The following is an 18,912-nucleotide window of genomic DNA, read 5'->3' on the forward strand; positions in this document are numbered from 1 at the left end:
TAACTTTGAGAGCTCAGTGAATGATAGGCTACAATTGGGAGAAGCTTGTGAAAGGGGTACCAACCAGCAGGCTATCCCAACAGATGCAGATGTGATGTTATAAGTTCTTGCATCAGGATGGTAATGTCAGAGGAGAGAATGTGGCAAAGTCAAGAGATGTTACAAAGGAAAAAATAATTGAGACCTTGGCAAGGGGTGTGGATGGGCTATATTGAGAGACAATGAGGAGTCAAGGGTGATGCATAGAATTTTTGAGTTTTGGTGATGGGAAGATGGTGATACCTTTGATAACAATAAGAAAGTTAGGAAGAGGAAAGGGTTTGGTGAAAAGACAACAAATTCAGTTCTGAAAAAGTTGAATGTAAAATGTCTACAATAAATTGGATTCAAAATGTCCAATAGAGTGTTGAACATATACAAAAATGTTTGTGGCATCCCTTTTCATAGTGGCAAGAAACTGGAAACTGAGTGGATGCCCATCAGTTGGAGAATGGCTGAATAAGTTATGCTATATGAATGTTATGGAATATTATTGTTCTATAAGAAACTATCATTGGAGGATGATTTTAGAGAGGCCTGGAGAAACTTACATGAATTGATGCTAAGTAAAATGAACAAAACCAGGAGATCATTGCACATGGCAACATCAATATTATAAAAGGATCAATTCTGATGAACGTGAGTCTTTCCAACAATGAGATGATTGATGCCAGTTCCAATGATCTTGTGATGAAGAGAGCCATCTACACCCAGAGAGAAGAGGACTGTGGGAACTGAAAATGTTGTGTTACATTTCTCTCTCTTTTTGTTGTTATTCACTTGCATTTTGTTTTCTTACTTATTTTTTTCATTTTTGATCTGATTTTTCTTGTGCAGCAAGAGAATTGTATAAATATGTTTACACATATTGGATTTAACATATATTTTAACATGTATAACATATATTGGGTTGCTTTACATCTAGAGGAGTCAGTGTGGGAGGGAAGGAGGGGGAAATCTGAAACACAAGGCTATGCAAAGATCAATGTTGAAAAATTATCTGAGCATATGTTTTGAAAATAAAAATTTTAAAATTTTAAAAAAGAGTTAGAGAAATGAGACGGGAAGTAAGCAGAGAATTAAGGCTGAAAGAGTAAATTCAATGATCATCAACATAGATATTATAACTGAATCACTTGGAGCCTATGACACCAACAGAAATAAGAAAGCACAGGACAAAGCCCTATAGGCGTGACCTGCATAAAGATCCAGCAAAGACTAAGGAGCGCTCAGTTTGATAGGAGAACATGAAATAATATTTTCACAGATATCTAGATAGAAGAAAGTATTGTGAAGAAAATGATCAATAGTATCAAAGGCTAGAGAATGATCAAGAAGGATAAGGACTAGAAAAGCTTATAAGGACATATAGAACATTAGCAAATTTGGAGAAAGAGAAATTTGGTAGTATGATGAGATTGTTATCTAGAGTTTAGAGAGTAAAGAAGAGAGTGAAAGGAGAAGAAAACAGAGGAACCTATCATAGGACTTCTCAAGGATTTTAGCCACACAAGGTAAGAGAAGATATTGGATTATAACTAATGGGAATGGACAAATGAAGTAATTTTTTTAAAGAATGAACAAAACATGGGTGTATTTATAGGCAGAAAAGGATATACAAATGCTAAACAATGAGAAATTCAAGAATTAATGAAGATGATGAAAAGAGCAATCTGTGGAAAAGACAAGATGAAAGGTTTGCCTTTTGAAGGAAGGTCATCTCATTAAGTGAGATAAGAGCAAATGAGGAAATTATGGCAGAAGGCATCTGAGAGATATGAAATGAAGGTGATAGGAGAAGATGGCCTCAATTTTTTCAGAAAAATATGAGGAATGGTACTTTTCTGAGAGGAGGGAGGAAAAGAGGTTTCTAAGAGCTTTGAGGAGGGATTTAAAAGTCTGTAAGAGCAATAGGATAGAAACATAATTAGAAATTTATACACAGATTCCCTTCTAGCAGTGACGGTCCAATTAAGGTTATATAACATAAATGTGGAAGTAGAAAAGAAGAAAAGTAAATGGCACAGAGTCCTCGTCTGGAATCAAGAAGGGCTCAATTCAAATCTGATCTCTAATACTTTCTAGCTGTGTGAACAACCTTGAACAACTTCCTTAACTCTCTTTAACATTTTTTCTTTATCTACAAAAACAAGCTTGAGAAGAAAAGGGTAAATAACTCCACTATCTTTGTCAAAAATATCTTTAAAGGGATCATAAAGAGTCAGACATGATTGAACAACAACATAGTTTGTAGTAGGCTCACTTTCCACGCAGGTGCTATTGATATCTTCATTTCTTTAGGGTAAGAAACTAGGTCTTTGAAAGGTGAAGGGACTTAATCAGAATCACATATGTAGGAGGAAGAAATGAGTCAGGATTTGAATCCAAGACCTCTCTCATAAGCTTAGTAGTACTATACCAGGATAGATGTAAGCAACTCTATTAGCTCTGGGTAGTGTTGTGATATAATGTGTGCTAAAAAGATGAGGAACTATCCCCTCCTGAAAAACCTCTACTTTTGAGATTGTGGATATATTTACTCTTTCCCCAAACTTCATATCATTTTGGAATATCAATTTATCCATTCTATCCCTCACCCATCAATTTCAAAAGAAAAAGGACAACAAAGGGAGGGGATGAATCTTAGATTGGGGAAATGACCCCAAGCCATGTGGTCAAACTTTCTCTGTTCTCAAGCTATTTGTAAGAGTTATAAATAAAAAGTAAAGAACCCACAAAACTTTCTTTCATGTGGTTTAAGCCTCAAATCAGGATGTGGAGAGAATTTTCACTACCACCTCAACAATCAAGATAGAATAATTTTTTCTGTCTTCCCACATCTGTATCTCTTATTCTCTGCTTTTTTTGTATCTATTCCCTGTTTATCTCTCTGCTTCTTTGTATTTCTGTCTCTGTCTTCCTATCTCTGTTTCTGTCTGTCTATCCCCCTACTTGTTTCTGTCTGTTTCTCTCAAACACACAAACTTTAGTGTGTCCCCCACAAACAAAAATTGAACTACAATTACCAAAAGTCAATGAATCTAGAGTCCAGTAACCAGATTCTAGATGCTTTCCCTCTCTGGTTTAGATGGGTCAGTTAACTTTACATTCTATTTATGTCCTTTCACGTATCTTCCACAAATAATAAAACCAAACTGATGGAGATTGTCTTCCAGGTTTAATATTTTCTGTGTTTCCCAGAGAGTATCACTAATCTGTTATCTCCTATTTTCATCAATTCACTGGTCCCCTTCCTTTTCCTATATTGTATATATAAGAGGTAAGTTTCACTAGACTTATCCTATACCAATTAATGTAACTAATAAAATAGTGCATGCTGGTAATTTTATCAGATAAGAATGCCTCTTCGAGTTTCAGAGCCAATTAATGAATCAATTAAATGTGCAAACCAGGTATGAACAATTCCTACATATGCCTGCTGAAACAATTAACAAACTAAGTTCTAAGAGTGAAGTGCTTGAAATCAACTGGAAAAATGTTTATGGGTTTGGTTGAAAAAAAGATATACTTCTAATTATGTCTAGAGAAAGAACTCAAGCAGGAAAGAGGCTTCACTTTGGGTATATGCTGAGGAGTCAGACCTCAAGTTTTGTAACCACAGGGCAGCAAAGAACTTAGAGAGTAAGTCCATAGAAAATGACATCTCCCCTTCCTCACTTCCAAACTTGCATCTATGTCCTTTCAGACACTACACAAATGTTCCAGCCAACAACTCTGAGAAGACAAACTATCTCTGCTGATAAATGCAAGATTCAAGTAGCATGACTTCTTTTGTATGGAGAGAAATTCAACTACTCTATAAAGGGCCCAAAGCCAGTGCTCCACACAGTTACAGCTCAGGAAATGTCATGGGTATGACAAGTAGGGAGAAAAATATTTCTCTCCAATGAGTTGTGAATTACCCCTTTATTGCATATGGTTTCTAAATTTGAACCCACCTTTACCTGCATTTTCTATGTACTTGTGGGGAATATGTTACAGATTTTTGGTAGGTTTTTTTTTTCTTTGATTTTTGGTAGCAAATGTGTTAATTCCTTCAACTTAGTAAATATCCATCTCCAAAAGCTAATTGAGTCTTTCTTATTATCAATAGGTGGCATAATGAGTGAGATCTTATGAGTGATAGTATAACAAAAGTACTCCCAACTCCTTAGATCACTACTAGAGCAATAGAGGGGATAAATAATCAGTCATATTCTGGGGATTCAATATGCTAGTGAAGCAATAAATCTCTCTCCATGGGATAAAGAAATATATTTTGGGTTAGTTAAAAAGAAAATTCTAATTACCTAATTGAATAAAACAAATGAGTAAAAATTAAATCACTACTAGTAACAGTCTTATGATGTCACCATAGCCAAAATAAATGTGTATAAGATGAAATGCTCATTGTGTGCAGTTATATCCTTGATTCATGCTTACTCAAAGAATAAATATAAATAATTATTCAAGTAAAAACTGATTCACAGAGTAACAAAATATTGATGTTGAAAGGGAACTCAGCAATCATCCAGTACAGTAATTTTCTGAATAGTAAAACCTTTCTATAATATCCCAACCTCTATTTCATTTGCTCTAGTGATAAGAAACTCAGTATTTTAGGAAGCTATCCTTACAATTTTGGTACTGATTTACTTATATGTAATCAAAACAGCCTCTTTGAAACTTCTAGCCATACTTCTTTGTTTTTTCATCTTTGATCAAGATGTTGAAGTCAGATTTTTCTTCCTCAAGAAAGCCTTTTGAATGCTTTAGAGCCTCTTTGCATCAATCAATTCTTATATTACAGCATTTCTAATCTCATCATTTGCCTTCCCTTAGACACTTTAAATTTTATCATTGTCTTTCTAGAAATTTCCAAATAATTCTAGAAGTTATCAAGAATTTAAGAAGCAAGAATTGGAATGGGTGGGTTAGGGATAAGGGACAGCTAACTAGCACAGTGAAGTAAGTATCCCAGAATCAAGGTCTACGGCTTTGTAAATTCTATCAAGACAATTTTCTCAAAGGTAAGTATTTACTTAGGAAAGAATCAAACTAACGAGCATCCTCTAAAACTAGGAAAAAACAAGAAATTTATAACATGAAAGAAAATATTTCTAAAAGGATTCAACCAACATACAACTATTTTTTTTAAATGCTACTAGTTCTGGACTATTGTCAAACCTACTCTTAGCCAACATCAGTGGGAATATCTGGAAATATTCTGTTTGAGAATTACAACCTGACTTATTCCTTGAAAAACATTTTAAATGTTGTAGAGTCTCTTCAATCAATTTTCTTAAAATACAGTTTCTATCTGTCTAATATCTATCTTATCTGAAAGTGAGCTACTTAGAATTTATGGTTAGTTAGCGCCTCTCTACACCATAGTAGCTTCTCTAATCCAACCAAGATTGCCTGGCTCAGCATTCACTTCATAGAAGATTTCATAGAATGGGAAAAACTAAGAAGCTAATATAAATTAGGATTTCTAATTGCCTGATCCAGGCCAGTAAGTGAAATCTCTGCATGCTAACCCTCCTTTATCATTTTTGGTTTTGCAATGAGCAATTAATGTAACAGTAATATCTACTATTTGTAGAACTAGAATTTTAAAAGAAAGAACAAGGTTTTGGAGCAACTTTTTAAGTCATTACTAGTAGAAAGGCTGAAAATATGAAAAAAAATTAGAAAACCCCTGATCTAATGAAAAGATACTATCTATGATTTAAGTGACTCCCAGGATAAGGCTCAAAAAAAAAGGAATTTTTTAATCAAAAAATTCAAATATAACAACAGAAATAGTAATGAACTTTCCATACATATTCTAAAGTGAATGGAAATTATATTAAATAACAATTAGATAAAGTAGCTAAAGAAAAAAGACCCATATTACATAAATTACTTAAAGAAATAGAGATAGAAAGTCTCTGACCAAACTCCTTTGATAGGAAAAATAAAATAAAACAACAGAAATAAAACAGAGAAAAAAAAACCTGTAGATTAATTTCACTAATAAACATTCATGGAAAAATATTGAATATTATTTTTAAAGGGCTATATTAATACATTTTTAAAGAATCACAGTGACCTGAAGGAAATATAAAAGAGAAATGTAAGTACATTTCAACTTTAGGAAAATTGTGGAAAATAATAGTGCTGTTTATGACAAAAATATGATTCTATCAATAAATGCAGAAAAAGTCTGACAAAATATAACTCATTTAAGTAAAATACTCATAGGAATAAATGGATATTCTCTTAATAAAATAGAATCATATTTAAAACTAAGAATTGGCTAACTTCATTTCTTCTCACACTGCCATCTCCTTGGTGCAGAGAGACCCTTGTCACCTCAAACCTTAACAACTGCAATAGTCGGCTTGTTACTCTGTCTGCCTCAAGTCTCTCTCTACTCCACTATTACCACTCAGGTATCAAAGATACCTGATCTGATAACAATGTCATCTTCTATTCAATAAACTTCAATGTCTTATCATCTCCAAGATCAAATATAAAGCCCACTGTTTAACACCCAAAACCTTCATAAAGTTGTCCTTTTCTGCTTTTCCAAGCTTCCTATATCTAATTTCCCACTTTACCCCACTCCTATCCTTACTGTATTACATGATACAGTGACACTAGCCTTTAAACAAGATAATTCATCTCCTGACTAGGTATTTTCCTTTGCTGCACCCCAGATATGGGATATTTTTCCTCTTCAGCTTTGCCTCCTAAATTCCCTGTGTTCCTATATGTCTAAGCCAAAATCCCATTGTCTACAGGAAGTCTTTCCCTAGCTGCCTTATTTCTAACATTTTGTGGATTATTTCCAATTTATCCTGTGTATATCTTATTTGTAAACACTCACTTTCATACTGTCTATCACATTAGATTGTATTAATAACAATAAATTAATGTCATATAAATGAATGAGTTAATAAATAATCGATAGATAAATGAATACATTGATCAAGTAATGTTGGAGGGGTATATGAAGAGAGGGAAGCCTATGTTCAATATCTTTTCCAAGAAAACTTCAAATAGGTCCATGAAGAGTTGGATATAACTGAAATGACAAAACAACAAAAACATATTAGTATTAAATGGTGGAAAGCTTGATTGTTAAACAAGAGATTTGTATTTTATCCCATTGGTAAGGGAAAACTATCAAAGATTTTTGAGCAGGTGAGTAATTAAAGGAAACCCATATTTTAAAATTACTTTCTTAATCTGTGTGCTTGAAGGTGTATGACCATAATGTCACGTGCATAAAGCTGTAATTTGGTCCAATGATTTTGACCTATGCTTTAAAATTACCTAAACTTTTGACCAATGATAGTACTACTTAGTACTAAGATGCAAAAGAGAGAAAATTCCATCATGACATATAAGTCTCTGTCTCTTTCTGTCACTGTCTTTTATGTGTATATACTCACAAGTACATACACACAGAGAGAGACACACACATAATATATATTACAAACACACACATTTTTTATGTTAATATAAAATTTTAAATAAGATTTTTGTAGTTTTGTTTAACTATCATTCTTTTCTATAAGGAAAATTTCTAATTTGCTAGCAATAGAGAATCATTGAGAAGTCTCAGGAAACACAAAATACCATATGTGGATTGTCAGAACAGAATAAAGCATTCTGATCAGTATGACACAACATCCCTTTATTGTTTTTTTCTTGCTATATCACAATGTTAAGGAACATTGAACACATAGCCTACTCAAAGCCTTAGATTCATGTTTTCCTAAAATAAATGATACAGCCTAATGTTTTCTACATTATGTTTTTCAAAGAATTTTAAATTTTATTTTAATTCCAAAGAGAAGATATTCTATTTATCTGGATTAAATGTTGTTTCATTAGGTTTAATATAATGTAATAGACTGTTAAGTTCTTTAGATACTTACCATTTTATCTCCAAGTTTTATATATCATCTAAAAACTGAATATCTCTCTCTCTATATGTGTGTGTGTGTGTGTGTCTTCATTTAAATCTTTGATAAAAATACTCAATAGAATGAGAAAGGAAAATTGGGAAATTCCACTATACTTCTTTGCAAATCAGTGTCAGTCCCCTAATCAATACACTTTGCCAGGTCTTTGAAATGGTTTCAAATCCCATTAACTATATTATTGTTTATCATATAGCTTTCCATCTTCTTTATTAGGATGCCTATTTATCATCTGCCTTGCTGAAATACAGGTAAGGCACTCACATGAAATTTTTCTGTTCTACAAATTATTGTGAATGCAAATAACTTCCCTCTGTAATCATTTGTTCTGAATAAATCTGTTCCCTTTATAAATACTTCTAAGTTTCTCTTTAATTATGTTCTATAATATTCCAAGAATAGAAGATAATTAGCTGATAGAAAATTTTGAAACTATTCAATAGTTCGAAACTATTTTGAAAATTGAAATAATTGTTTGTCTTCAATTTCACATCACTTCTCCTTATTTTTATGGTATTTTTTTTAAATCATCATCAATAGATTCAAAAATTGTATCTGTCAGTCTCATCCATGCCCCAAGATAGAACTTGTTTGTACATAGTGTCTTGAACTCATTTAAGCTTGATAAGTTATTGCCATTTCTTTGCTTTCATTGGCTTTCATATCTCTACTAACAATCTTTGTTTTATTCTGCCTGATAATTGTTCTCATTGGTAGAGAAGATAAAAGCTAAACAGTAGCTAAATATTTTTTTCTCCCCAAAATCTGATATCAACATTCCATTTATTCTGAGCAATGCCCCTATTCCTACTTTGATTTTTTTTTCTACTGGCATAGTTTTCTACCCCCCAATTCTGTTCATAGTTATCACCCACATTTAACTCATATATTACTTAATATATTGCTATTAACATTGCTCTTTTTTATTCATTCATATATTTTCATTTTCTGTATATTCTAAAAATTATTTTTCAATGAGTTTTCTGTGCATTTATTTTAAGTACTTCCCCTTTTATCTTCCTCATCAGAACAATTTATGTCATCAGAACTTTCTTCAATTCAACAAACATCTCAATATTCAAAATATCTTACCCTTTTTTGGATCTATTTTTTTCCCTTCTTTCTGCATTTTCTGATGTGTAGATCACTCTAACAATGTTACTCCAATTCCCCAAGATAAATATTTTCAATGTGTAAGAGTCACATTAACAAGTTTATTTTAACTAATATGCAATTAAATCAGTCACATAAACCTTATAAAGCCATATGTATCATGTATAGATTATATAGATATATACATATAAAATATATGACTTTAAATAATTTAATAGCTATCTCCCTATATGTATCTATGTATTTGGTTTTCTAAGCTTATATATGTATGCATACATGTATATATGTGTATATAAATCCATTCATCTGTCTATCCATTTATCATAGAAAAGAAATCATGAGAAATCTGATTTACATAGAGTCCTAGATATTGAAATTTTTTTATGTTCTTTTATTTGAAACCAAGCTTTACCCCTATAAATTTAGCTAAAAACAATCATTTGGCTTTATAAACAAAATATTTAATCATTTTTGAAGATACAGCTTTATGTATGTATGGAAAGATTCATCATAGATAACTTAAAAGATGATCTCTAAAACATAAGATGTTGAAAGGATTCACTGAAAAAAATGGGAGAAATTCAGCTTCAGGAACTTAAATAAATAATAATGAGAAACTGCAGTCAAAACAAAGGGAGAAAAAAATATATCACCTTTGATCCCTGAATTTCTTCTGCTACTTATTAACACCATGTCAGCTGATGTTCAGATTAACCAGCATCATAGATCATCTGACCCCTGACATAGATTAAATAGTCATCTGACAAGACCTTAGTTTAATTTAGAGATTTTCCCTGAGTTAAAATAGTGTTCTAAGATATACTCAGGATAATTTTGCAACTGCCTTCACCAGCTGCTTTCTTTTTAATTTATTATTTTTTAAATGAGCATGGTTTCCAATACCCATTAAATCTAGGTAGTTAGGAATTTGGCTATTTTAAATAAATGCCACAATTACATGTGAATTTTTAGAAAAGACTTCCACGATTTTGGAGAAAAAGTGTTGTCATCTAAAGGGCTTATGAAAATCTCCACACTGATCTGATATAGAAACCAAATCCTATTTTCACTTGGAATCAGGAATGGATAAGCTTGAAAAGAAATTTTTAATGAGTTTCTCAGCTCAGTATTACTGTTTTGTACCTCCAGTCTTAGTCAACTCACTTTATTTATTTATTGTTCTTATTACCTTTTTACATGCCTCTTTCTTACATTGCTTAAAGCTTAATGCATTGGAAACACATCTTTTTAATCTTAGAATCATATGAAGTGGTGATCATAGAAAGAACAAAGTGAGATAGAGGACCTATGTATCTTCCTCATCCAGAATACAAAGGAAATCATCACTTTGGGGAACTTCCAGTGACAGAAAATCTTCCATCTCTAAATTATGACTCATCTCTCACTTACTTGAGAAGAACTGGACCATAATCTGAAGGACATGGAGATTAAGTGGCTTGCCCATGGTGACAAAGATTGCAAGTTTCAGAAGTGAGATTTGAATCTAATTCTTTCTGTCTAATAAGCCCAAATATTTATTCACTTAGGAAAGCTTCTTCTAACAAACACTTGACTATATAACCAATATCTATTTTTAGAAAAAAACCTTTATGCCATCAACAATTTGGAATGTGAATATTATGACAATATGCATCTTTCCTGAAATAGAAACAATGGTTTCTAGAATATCTCCAAGTTAATTAAAGAATATCATAACAGTTTCAAAAATGGGTTAAATTTAATTTACTTATGCATATATATCAATATAAGTTCATTTGAAAGAAGATATGGTGATGGTGTGGAAAAGTAGCAGAATTTGAAGTTGACAGAAATGAATCTGAATTAGCATTATTTATAACACATTTTTAAATCTTTTTGAATTCATTAAAAGCTGAATTCTGTTTCCTTATTCATAGATTTAGAACTAGGAGGGAACTTAGAGACCACTAGGTTCAGCTCCCTCACTTGTCAGATAAAGAAACCTTGGTGTAGAAAGGTAAAATTACTTGTTCCAAGGTCACATGCTTAGAAAAAGTCAGAAATGAAACTTGACCCCAGTTCTTACTGACTTTAAACCCAGTCCACTCATGACATCATTTTACTGTTGTATTTTCAATTCCTCATCTTAATCTCTCAGTTGTCCCACTTTCACACATCTTTGGGGCACAAGGGAGAGGTACAGCAATTATAATTGTAAAAGTGTTCAGTAATATCTATATGTACATAATATCAACACATAATCAATACAAAGTTCAATACATAATCAATAATTTTATATTATGATTAAGGACATATGGATAAGTGAGTAACCAAAGTCTATGTTTTTAAGGTAATTTCAGCTCCTAAAGCTTTTCTCCTAGCACAAAACTGTGCTTTCTCTATCCTATGTCTTAGTTCATACTGTCCCCTCTGCCTACTGCAGAATGCTCTCCCCAATCTTCTCTATTTGATTCATTCAAATAGGGATGAACTTTTTCAGACATCAAAGGACATACTGAACCAACCTTTCATACTCATCTTTTCCTGTTTTGTATTATAGTCCTTTGAATTTTTGTCAAATGCTTAATACTAGATCATAATCTTCTTGAAAGCTTCTTGCTACCTGAATGACTAAAGACCTCACAAAAATTAATGTGTTTAATTTATTCATTATTTTAAAAATTAATTTACATATTCTAAAAAAATAGAAAAGATCTGTTGAAATGATTGCAAGTTCCCAATGCAAAGGAGAACAAATGTATCCAAAATATCCTTATTCTTTCTCATTCACAACAGATGTAGGAGTCTGGAGCTGCTGATTCATTTGGGTTATAATTTGAGAATGAGCTAACAGCCATAATCTTGGAAATGTTTTTTCTTGCTGGTATTCAAGTTCACCTGTGATGTCTTTCCAATCAAAGCATAAGAGCTCGTCAATTTCCCTGTTCACTTGGGGAAAATTTCTTGTCTATACTGGGAATTTTGTGGGTTTTGTTATGTGAACAGTACAACATAAATCAAGAAGATAGCTTTTAGTTCCCAAGACACATGGATTATCTTCTGTAGACAATCAGGGTGTCTTTAACACTGGGTTACATAAGCATTATAGCATTTCCATTATGATGTTCACTGGAGAGCTAAAGTAGCTTAACTCATATTTAGAATTTTTTGCTTCCAAATATGCCTCTTCTATCTCATCTTGATTTATTTTTGTCTTACAGCCAAAAAAAAAAAAGAATTTTTAAAAGGTCACATATCCTAGAATTAAAGAATCAAACCTTAAAGGTAATTTATTTAACTTCTTCATTTTACAAATGACCAAACTGAGGCTTACAAAGGGGGAAATGATCTATCTAGGCTCACACAAGGTGTAAAGAGAAAAGTTAAGATTCAAACTTAGTCTTTCTGGCTCCAAATAAAGTACTCTTTTCAAAATAACAAGTTATAATAATATTTTTAAAACTTTGCAAATCTTAAAGTTATATAACATTATTATTTTTGTATATTACAGCTAGTGGCCCAGGTGTATACTATCAATTTTCCTTACTATCAATTTGTCAGGATCAAAAGCTTTGTTAAGTCCAGATTCACTGGTAATGGGATACAGAGGCATGGACAGATTTAAAAAGTCTTTCAGTTGTCAGGATTGTCCAGAATACTGTCTATAGGATGATTTTATAGTTAAACAAACCTATTGATCATTGTGGAGTATCTTTCTACTGGACACAAAATATCAAGATTCTAAATTCAAGTTCTTCACAGGAGAACTCATGTCTGCAAAGTTTTTTGCTCCAAGAAGTTTTCTAATATAAATAAATCTCTATTAAGTATTTAATATCATATCATCTCTTTCCTTCAAAAATTATAATTTTGTGCAAACTTATTTAAGAATATTTCTTGAATGTATAATTCCATTTGTTACCTCTATGCATCCCCTCATGCTATTCCTCTACAGAAAGAAGACATCCTGATGATAAGAGATCTGGGCCCAAAGTCAAGAAGACCTGAGTTTAAATCTAGCCTCAGAAACTATTTGCCATGTGACCCTGGGCAAGTCATTTAATAATGTTTGACCTAGTTTTCTCATCTATAAAATGAACTGGAGAAGGAAATTATAAAGAGTTCCAATACCAAAGAAAACCTCAAATGGGATTGTGAAGAGTGGGACATGATTGACACAATACTAATAACAACAAATCTCTGCCTCCCCATATTCTTCAAGCCTAAGCAGCAATGCTACCTTCTTAGAGAAACTTCCTCTGGACCCTTCGACTTGTGTGCTAATCATTTGTCCTTGAATTTCCCTTCTATTTGTTTATTTGTCTACATGCTATATATCTTCAATAAAATGAAAATTCCAAGAGGATGTTCTGTTTTTATCTTTTATCCATATAATTTTATATAGAAAAAGTATTAAATAAACATTCATGGAATATAAAGTTAGAGCTACTGTAAATCTAACCCTTACATTTTACATATTTGCCCAAGATTACATAGTCTACAAGTATCTGAGGCAAAATATGACCGAAGTCAAATCTAGTTCATTCACTACACCATGTTGCTTTTCTGTTTGCTAAATAAACCAGAATTAATCACATTGATACTGTATTAATTACTATTTATCTAGCATATTGTATTATGAATTGTAAAAATGAAAACCAGAATCAAAACACACACACACACACACACACACACAATCACACAAAATCACATACACTCACACCCCTTTTATTGGTGTTTTTAACCAAGGTCTGATCACATAAAGCAGTATAGTATAATGGAAAGGGCCCTGGCTCTAGAAGCAGAAGATTCAGTCCATATCCTGTTTCTAACATTTATTACCCACGGAGTCTTGGGCAAAACATTTTATTTCCCTAGCCTTCAGTTTCCTAATCTATATAATGAAAAGGTCGGAAACTATGTCTTTTGGAATTCCTTCTAGCTCTAGATCTAAAAATCCAAGTAAGTCAGAATTTCTGTATGATGATCCAATCTAATGTATTCTTTCCACAAGAACAGTCCCATGAGTGAACATGCCCAAAATAATGTTGGTTTTGGATTTGAATTCTATAGCAATGACCTCTGAAGACATGTCACAAACATGGACCAATAAGCCATGAATTAAACTTATTAATATTTCCTACACCATGCACTAGATAAAGGTCCCCATGAGTTTCCAACTCACTATTTAAATGGAGTTTCCTTATATTATTCTAATTGAAAAAAGTTCTATCTCTCCATAACAAAGTGCCTTACACATAATGTGTATTTCATGAATGCTTATTAATTTCTAGTATTCCAGATTAAATAGAAAAGTCCCTATTTATGCAAGACATAGTTTAATCCTTTATTCTTGATTTTTCAGGTATTGATGATAATCTGTCTCAGTCTTCTTTCCTAACTGTAGACTACTAAAAATGGTGCTCTAGTTTATTAATTTGAATAAAATATCAAATATTGTTTGGATTCCAAATCAGCAGCAAAAAAGAAACAATTTTGTAAACAGTCATCTTTACTTTTAAACATCAATAAGATTTAAATTTCATTTAATTCAATACTTTAAAAACTTCTGAATGTGTTTTTCTTGGCTATGAGAAAATATGCTATATTAAGAGGAAAACTCATTCAAACTTTGAGGATTGTCTTTTGAACTGAATCTGTGCAACTGGATCTTGGTCAATCCAATGTTGGAAAAAACATATCACTTCCTGGTTCAAAGAAAAATGGCTTTTAGAGACTTATAAAAAGACTCATAATGTTTCTTGGACATCAAACAATGCACTGACAAAACAACATTTTGATGACTTGAATACAAATGAATCAGAAACATACGGATTGAATTTTCCTTGACGTATACGTGGGTTTGAACAGAAAGGAAGAAAAAAATCATTGGCAAAATTCATTCTGAGTTTTCATTTTGCCAAACCCAAAATGTCAGAAAATAGTTATTCAAGACATTCTGATGATCCTCAACTACCACTTGGTTCTTCCATCTCTAATTTATTATAAACTCAAGTTTGAAAAGTAGTTTGCTAAGTTGAATTTAAAATTATATAAAGCATCCACCAATAGCAAAATATAATATCTGAAAAACATCCTGGTCTTAAAATAAAGTATGTATTGAAGTGCAGGCCATGTCATTATCTCCACATCTGAATGTATATATAAGAATATGTAGGGAGAGAGAAGTTTGTAATTATGTTATTTTCAATTAAAACATCAATAAGAATAAGAATCTATCAAGTGCTATGAATATAATATTCCAAGTTAGATAATTGGCAACCATTCCAAATGACTCACCCAAAAAATAAATCCAAGGCAGCAAAAGTCTTATTGAAGTATATTCCCTTTCAATATTTTTTCATGAAAAAAGAATAATCTATCAAAATTATCATAAAGAAATAATTTCATTTCTCAACTTGAAATATAACTTCAATTTGTAAAAAGCTTCTAGGATTTTAGGGGCTCATTTTTTCAGGAGTGAAAACAATCTTGCTTTTTCATTCTTTACCTTTGAAAAGCAAAAGGGGAGGATTTTTTTGTTAATTTGCAAGCAAAGCATATGGAAAAATAGCAAATTATTGATATACATGAAAAACAAGTCTGAAAAGAATAGTTTCAAGTAAACTCTACCAAATCTTCTTTTCAGTTGTCAAATGTCTAACAATAGTATTTCAAAGGTGACATTTCCCCTAAATCTCTGAGGAGTTATAATGCTATTTTTATTTTCAACAGCTTTTCAATTTCCAAAATATTGATTTTTCAAATATATATCCAGGTTTCTCAACTGCTTTCCTTTGTAGGAGTGGGATACGCTAAATTTAATGCACTTTATTAGTTCTCTCATAGATCATGTTTGACACCTTCTCTGTGTATAATATACTCACTCCTTATTTCTGCATCTTAGAATTCTTTATTTCTATCAAAACTCTACTTAAATATATGACACATCTATTATCATTCATTTGTATAGGACTTTACTTCATGGGATATTTTTCTTTCTTTTTGTTCTCTTGTAGTATAACAAGAAACCAAAGAAAGTAATTTTATAATTCATCCTCTTGATCATATATTTATACAAAGCTTTTCTTTATCCTTCCAGTTAGTAGTATCTTCTCTCAGAAATTCACATATAAATGTATATATAGGTATCTTACATGCATGTCTGTATATATACTATATACTATATATGCATATATATATGTATGTACTTTTTAACACACACACACATACACACACACATACACACACACGGTATCCCTTAATACAATGTAAGCTCTTTGATCACAGGAACTGTTTTATGTTCTTCCTTTAACTCCCAGTACCTAATTTGATAAATTGCATATTTTAAGTACTTATTAAAAACTTGTGGATTGATTGATTTATTGACAGATAGCATGATGTGGTCTGCTCTAAATTCCTTATCTCAGATTAAAATGAAATCGATTCCTTGATGGTAGGATGTGGGGCTAAGAGGAATCTTATATGATCTAGTCACAAAGTCTTGAAGCTAAAAGAAATTTTTGAGACAATGCAGTTCAAATATTTAATTTTACACATAAGTAAAATGTAACACAAATTAAATTAAGTTTCCCATAGTTGTGCATCTGATTTTATGACAGAGTTAAAACTGAACACAGCATTCCAGACTCCTCCTACAGTTTCTTTACAACTTTCTTATTTTACAGATGAGAGAACTGAAGGCCAGGGAAGTTAATTCCAATATCCCCTGTGTAGTTAGTGGCAAAAAGATATATAAACTCCTATTTTATGACTACAAAATAATGCTTTACAAAATAAAATGAAAAGTTTTGATTATTTATATGTAAAATTAGTAACAGAGTGATTTTTTGACCAGGAAAATGATAATTCAATCTACCTTCATTGGTATATAGTCTTTCTTCATGGGATACTTTTTCTTCCTTTTGATTCTATTATAGTATAACAAGCAACAAGAGCAAATTGCTTTAGAATTCACTCTCACAAGTTCTAGCGTGATATCTTTTCAAGAGGGCTCACTAGGATACTTTACTATAAATAGCAGTGACAGGTCATTTTGAAGCAATGACAGCACTATGATAAAGCAAACAGAATCAGTGATCTATTTTCTGTCAGTGAATTGGGCAGTGTGAATGCACAAGTTTATTCAGACTGGGTCACCTTTAATATTCTTAAGTTTTGGATATACTAAAAAAAAAACACTTTTTTTTTCATTTGCTTGAGGTTATATTTAATTTCATGGCATTAATTTAAGTCTTAATTGAAGATCTTTATTAATTTTTTTCTTATTTTGCAAGTATTCACCAGTTTCCTTGATCTGGAAAGCAGCTGATCAAGCAGTCATGTCATATGGTTTGAAGAGCAACATGGGGAACAGAGCATCCTAATGACCATTGACAATGACATCAACAGTAGGGAAACAAGGAATACTAACAACCATGGCAGTTATTTTTATTAATATGTATGAAGTTAGTGAGGAAGAATATCCAAGTAGGTTAATTTTGATGTCTAAGATTGCAGAAGTATAAAAGAGAAAATGGGGAAAATCAATCCTTGATTCCAAAGAATAAAGAGAAACAAAACAGGAGTTGTCACTAACAGGTCTGAAAATGCAATGGGGAGCTGAAAAAGATCAAAGCAGCAAGTAGTGCCAGAGGGAAAAAAGGAAAGGAAATAGATAATGGAAGAGAATCAAATGAAAAGAAGAGGTCATGTACTAAGACTTTGGGAAAAATGTCTCTGAGAAAGATATGATCTGACAATAATTTTTTAAGTGCCTGGACCCATCCTATTGGAGGGAAGTATGGAGCAAAGGGAAAACAAAGAAAATAGTAATGGTAATTGAATATCTTCTTTCTAAGTCACATCCAAGAGAAGGAACATACCACTACAATGCTGATTTCACAGTTACATTTCTGAGAATCAGCATGGAGTAGTTTAAAATTCTAGCTCTTAAATTCATAAGTCCTTAAACTATAGCTATCTGTAACAATAATCTTAAAACCATAATTTTCAGACACCCTATAATTCAAAGAAATCTCAAATGCTCATATGGACTATAGCAATACTGTATGTTCATTTAAAAAAAAAATCTTATTGAACATTGTACATTCACAAATGGAGTTTGGGTTCTTTGTGTAAAGTACTTTTGGCAAAAGTGATCTGTTGAGTTCTGCCATAGATAAAGTCTTTTCTGGAAAATGTTTTCTGATAATATATAGTGTTTAAATGCTAAAACCACACACTCTACCTCACTTCATCCTGTCCTTTGCTGAATTATTTAAGGAATTTCTACTTATAAGCTCTGATCCAGCTCTGTCTTCATGACCATGTTATGGGACAATGCTATAAAAGCAAGGATATTATATAATGTGGTCTTTTGCTTCCATTTTATAAGCCAGGCTGGATGGGTTCCAAGATAGACCTACCATTTACATCATTCAACAGAATCATAGATTTAGAGTTGGAAGGAATTTTGAGATAATCTAATACACTTTTGTCATTGTACAGATGAAGAAATTAGGATACATAGAAGCCAATCAAGACTTTTTTGTTTTAGTATATGAAGATTGCAACTAGCAAAGCTGATATTAAGGCAGTCAATTAACATTTATTATTATTTATATGCTAAGCCCTGATTCTAAATTCAGTGTTCTTTCCAGAATACCTATACTATAGCTAACATCTATTTATATACTTTTGATTTACAAATTGTTTTATGCACATTACTCTATTTCATTCAAACACAAATCTTCTAGGCAGATACTTGCTTCATTTTATAGATAAGAAAACTAGGTCTATTGTA

General features: G+C 31.8%; 1 protein-coding gene across 1 annotated transcript in view; it reads right to left on the reverse strand.

Moving 5' to 3' along the window:
- The window catches only part of BMP5 (bone morphogenetic protein 5), a 159,379-nt gene that overhangs the window by 45,632 nt on the left and 94,835 nt on the right, over nucleotides 1-18,912 (reverse strand). The window lies entirely within an intron of this gene.

The sequence above is a fragment of the Antechinus flavipes genome, chromosome 4 (assembly GCF_016432865.1).
Source record: "Antechinus flavipes isolate AdamAnt ecotype Samford, QLD, Australia chromosome 4, AdamAnt_v2, whole genome shotgun sequence".
Classification (NCBI taxonomy): Eukaryota; Metazoa; Chordata; class Mammalia; order Dasyuromorphia; family Dasyuridae; genus Antechinus; species Antechinus flavipes.